The following is a 4,886-nucleotide window of genomic DNA, read 5'->3' on the forward strand; positions in this document are numbered from 1 at the left end:
AATTGTTCTAGTTTTTGTCTTCAAAGTGAAAGAGAAAAAAGACACACAAAAAAAAGAGAAAAGATCATAGAAGATGTCGACATATAGAGAATGAAAAGTTCTCTAGTCAAACTAATTTGTTCATTGATTTAAGGCCCGATTGGCTCCGAAAACAAATTCACTTTTTTCCGGAAGGAGTGTTGGCCATGAAATTTTTAATTTTCACTTGAAGTTAGAATTTCGAAATCTTTCGAAAACGAAAAACTTCAAAAAAATATTTTTTAAAATTTTCACTTTAAATCACGCACAAAATTTAAAAACAGTTCCAAATTGTATTAATATCCAAACACAACTCTAATTTTTAAATACCATATTCACTTAAAAAACAAAAATCACTTTCTCCCGGAATTTCACAATACTTATGTCCAAACACCTACTAAGTTTTTGGTGTTTCTGTTGCTGTCGCTATTGCTATTGCTATTGCCGGTGCTTCTTCCATCTTGGTTAATATCATTATTCTCAGTATCTACCACAGCAGTGGCAGAAGCAGTGACCAGTGTCGTGGTGTGCGTTCCCCGTCTTCCTCAACTTATGCTTCAAGTTTCAACCGCTATTTCCTTCTCCTTCACTTTTTAACAACTCCCATCTTCTTGACAAAGCCTCAAGACTAAAGCCTGCAAAATTCACTTATCCTCTGTATCAACAGTCCGCACAAATTCAATATACTTCTAGTAGTTACTAATTGCTCTCAGGAAAACAAATTCCAGTTGAAATCTGTTATAGAAATTCAAATTGATATTTCTAAGAGGATGTTATTTAAGGTATCCTATCCTATGTTTTTGTTACTGTGCTACAATTTAGATTAAAAAATGATACTCCATTAAGAACTTATGATTATCTAGGAGATATAAATTAATTAATTAATTTAGTTTTAAGCTAACCCAATGTACAACCACCAATTTGAATCATTAAAGTTATGCTCGGTTCATTAACGCATACAAATATACTTATGATAATTATCTACAAATGAGTTGTAAATTTAACTATTGTGTAAAAAAAATAATTATTTTTCAGGAAGTTCACAAACCCATGTTGGATGTTGTCTAGGGCCATCTCCTGCATTAATAATTGTAATCCTGGCAGTGGTGTGGCTGTTTCTCTTTTAGCAGCACCACTTTGAAAGTGTCTCAAAAAAGTTAGTATATGAGAATGGCTTGTACTGTAATTATCTGCAAAAGAAATACCCAAAATATCCAACATATAAAAGAAGAGCCAACGAAAAAGAAAGGCACCTTCGAGTATTATCATTTGTCAAAAAGCAATTTTTAAAAAAATTTCAAGTATCTCTCCATTTACGGGAGATGAATAACCAAACTGATCGAATATTGCTTTGATTAAATTTAATATATCCGGCCTCAATCTAACGTGAGAGGAAAAAAATTTACCTTAATCTTACTGCCTATTTTGGAAAACGTAGGTAGGAACATTCAATTAAGAAAACTCATACTAAGTGAGATTAAAACAAAGAAACATCCTTTCAATTGAAATAATTACTATTTTACGTAAAATACCCAGGTTTAGGGTTTAACAACCAAAAACAAAGAAATTGCAGTAAAAATAAAGGCATATATTAGAAGCAGCAAGAAAAATTCTCCCAAAAAGGGTAGAAACACGTACGTTAGTGATGGCAATAAAATTATAGGAGTATGAACGAAGTGTAATTTGGCGCGGCCTCGCAATTGTAGGATTATGTACTTCTAAAGATCAGCAAAAACCTTTTTACCACTTTAAGTATCTGAAAACCAGCAGGATGCTCCAAAAATTATTGTTATGCAAAGAATTAGCGCCCCGTTGAAAAGGAGAAAAAGAAGAAATCTTTGTAACTTCGGAACTTTCTCATGGTTAACTTCTCCTTCGTTGATTCTTTCTCTGCTTTGAGTCTCGTTGAAATTCAAAGCAGTTGGGTTTTCTTTTCTCTGAAAGTTATATACTTGCATCGTTAACAGAAAACGTTATGAATGCAGAATGGTCACTTACTCTTCCCCTTTTATTTATTAAATTAAAATTTAAAAGACATGAAGATTAGGGTTGAAACGTTATTTAGAGAGTTCTGAAACGTTGCCTTTTCTGTTTCCTTATTATTAGGAAGTTGTAACTGATCTTAATTTTTACGATTTAACAATTGGTATTTTGAATTAAAATCAGATGGAAAAGGCCAAAAACTAACAAAAAAGATAAATACATTTCCTGATATGTGAGAGATGCCACATCAGCTGTCAATGTCCCTCATTTATATTTATATATAGATATAGATTTGTTGGGATAGCTACACATTTCGTTACTTAAGATAGTGGTGATTGTATTCTAAAGGCTCAATTAACGCTTCAACTATATTGGCCCAGTGATACATTGATTGCTTGTCAACATTGTCTAATGCAACTTCCCCAAATATTAATACATGGTTGTTCGAATTTAAAAGCAACTACAAGACTGTTTCCAAAACATTAATTCCTGATTACTCAAACTAACATCACAGTACGAAAATCATTTGTTGTTACAACGCAAAAATCCAAATAGAGATTCGTGACTCTTCGTACTACGACTTCAACTTGAACCCAAGCATTCAAACTCCCATTCTCTTATGTGAAGAGCATCAACAGTAACCAAATTCAGTTCAGATCCTTATGAACTCACTAAACACACAACCAACAGTGATATAATGACATTTTAAATTATTAACTGCTTCATTAGGATAGTTCTACTGTCAGTAGCAGCTAAGCTAATTAATGTGTGGTTTGTAACTTCAACTTTCAACCCTAAGTGAAAATCAGAACTTCAAACTCACACAAAGACAGTTATAAGCAATATTCGAAACCATAGTATTAGTCATAAGGCATTGAGCGATTAATAAACTGATTCAGAGAATGATTTGAATTTAAACACTTAGTTCAACAAACAACTAACACAAAATTAGCATAGGAGAGGGTATAGGCAAATCTCATGATGTATCTATGAAATTAGTCATAGACATGGCATACAAATCGACGATAATAAACACCCGCTTAACAGAGAAGAACATGTAGATTCACGATTTATTTTCATAGAACATGAATTATCCAAATCAAGTTACATGATCAAAATCGAGAAGAGTACCTTGATGTGGAAACATAATAGAGAGAAACAATGATAAAAGGTAAATCTGGAGCTCAACAGTGAAGTGCATCAGCAGCCACCAACAGTGATTTGAGAGTTTAATCACTCATAGAAAACCAGAAAACTACCAAACAAATCAACAGAAAGCCAAACAGCTCCTTGAAACTACTGATCTAAACTAACATTTTTAGGCTATTTGAAGTATTTTTAACTGCTGCTCTTGTGTGTTTTCTCGTCGCCTCAGATTTCAGATCTCAACAATGAACTTGAGGTGGAGAAAATGAGTCTATGAGTGTGGGTGTGTATTATGTGAGGATAGGGGAGTGAGTGAGTGAGCATGTATGCAGATGAGAGAGTGAGAGAGTGAGAGATGAGGCGTCGGCTAGGGTTTTTCTTTCTAGGAGGGGGTCCGTTTGTTCTATGTTAGAGACAGAGAGGTGAAATTAGGGTGTGCCCTGAGAGAGTGGGGGAGATAGTATTTTAAGAGAAGAGCATGAGCCCGGCTATGGGTTGGATTGGGCTTCTAAAGGAATAGGCTTAAAATAATTATAAAATTAGTCACTTTGGACTCAAATTTTAATTTAATCTAATTTGTGTGGCTAAACTATTATATATAGTTTACTCACTAATTGACTGATGACCTAATTAATTAACTAACCTAAGAATACATTTTTTGATTTTTTTTAGATATTTATATAATGCATTTAACAATGTAATTAAATCCTAAAATATAATTTAAAATCTAAAATGCTATGAAATTAAGATTTGAACATTTTTCTGATTTTTATGATTTACGATACTCCTAACATGCATAAACAATGCGAATAAATGTAAAATAAACAAAGAAAAACTTCTAAAATTAATAAAAATAATTAAAATTATTTTTGGATTATTTTTTAGGAGTAATTTCCTATGTGGGGCAAAAATTAGGTGCTCACACGTACTAACAGACTATGGGTTTTCTTGGAGATATTATTGTCATATTTCCGATTATTGTTGTACTGTTAAACTCTGTATTTGTACTGTATTGATTTAGCTCGCCATTGCTTTCATCCTAAAGGTTAGTCTTGTTACTTATTGAGTTGGTTGTACTCATACGACACTCTGCACTTCGTGCACAAATACAGGTATTTCCGGGGCACGATGGTTGCTGATTTCTGGAGCTTTATCAGTTCGGAGATTATCGAGGTAGCTGCCTTGACGTCCGAAGACCTTGACTCTCCTCCTTTATCTTTTAGTTTTTATACTATTCTACCTTCCTAGACAACGTTTCAGTTGTTAGACCGTGTATTTGTAAAGATGCTCTTGTACTCAGTGACGCCCGAAATTTTGGAAAATTCTGTATTGAGTTGCGGTGTTTTTATCCAGTTTTTATGAGATATTATTTACTTAAACCTATTTCAATATGTTTTGAATTTAAGATGTTTGTATTTGTTAGTAGTCGGCTTGCCTAGTATCGATAGGCGCCATCACGATATGTTGAGTTTTTGGTCGTGGGAGCAACATTATTTTGGCCTTCGCGATCGCGTAGAGGAAAGGCCTGGGTAATGGGATTTTATTTCGGAACCTAGCCAATTTCTCTCACATTTTCATTTGGTTGGCGATTTTTGGAGCTCTTGGAGGGGAGGATTTTATCATCTATTATGAGGTAAGTTATTCCCACTTATTGTAAGGCAAATACATTAGTTACATATGGATTTAAACATGAAATTTTGTAGAAATTATGGGATTTGAAAGAAAACCTAGAATTTGAT

General features: G+C 33.4%; 1 long non-coding RNA gene across 1 annotated transcript; it reads right to left on the reverse strand.

Moving 5' to 3' along the window:
* Window positions 1-244: 244 nt before the first annotated feature.
* LOC138909129 (uncharacterized) lies at window positions 245-3,622 on the reverse strand. The gene is made up of 3 exons (XR_011415669.1): window positions 3,133-3,622; window positions 1,067-1,208; window positions 245-653 (listed from the first exon to the last, which is right to left on the reverse strand). It is a non-coding gene; the product is annotated as an uncharacterized lncRNA (long non-coding RNA).
* Between the last annotated feature and the right edge of the window lie 1,264 nt (window positions 3,623-4,886).

Source organism: Nicotiana tomentosiformis, chromosome 4 (genome assembly GCF_000390325.3).
Source record: "Nicotiana tomentosiformis chromosome 4, ASM39032v3, whole genome shotgun sequence".
NCBI classification, from domain to species: domain Eukaryota; kingdom Viridiplantae; phylum Streptophyta; class Magnoliopsida; order Solanales; family Solanaceae; genus Nicotiana; species Nicotiana tomentosiformis.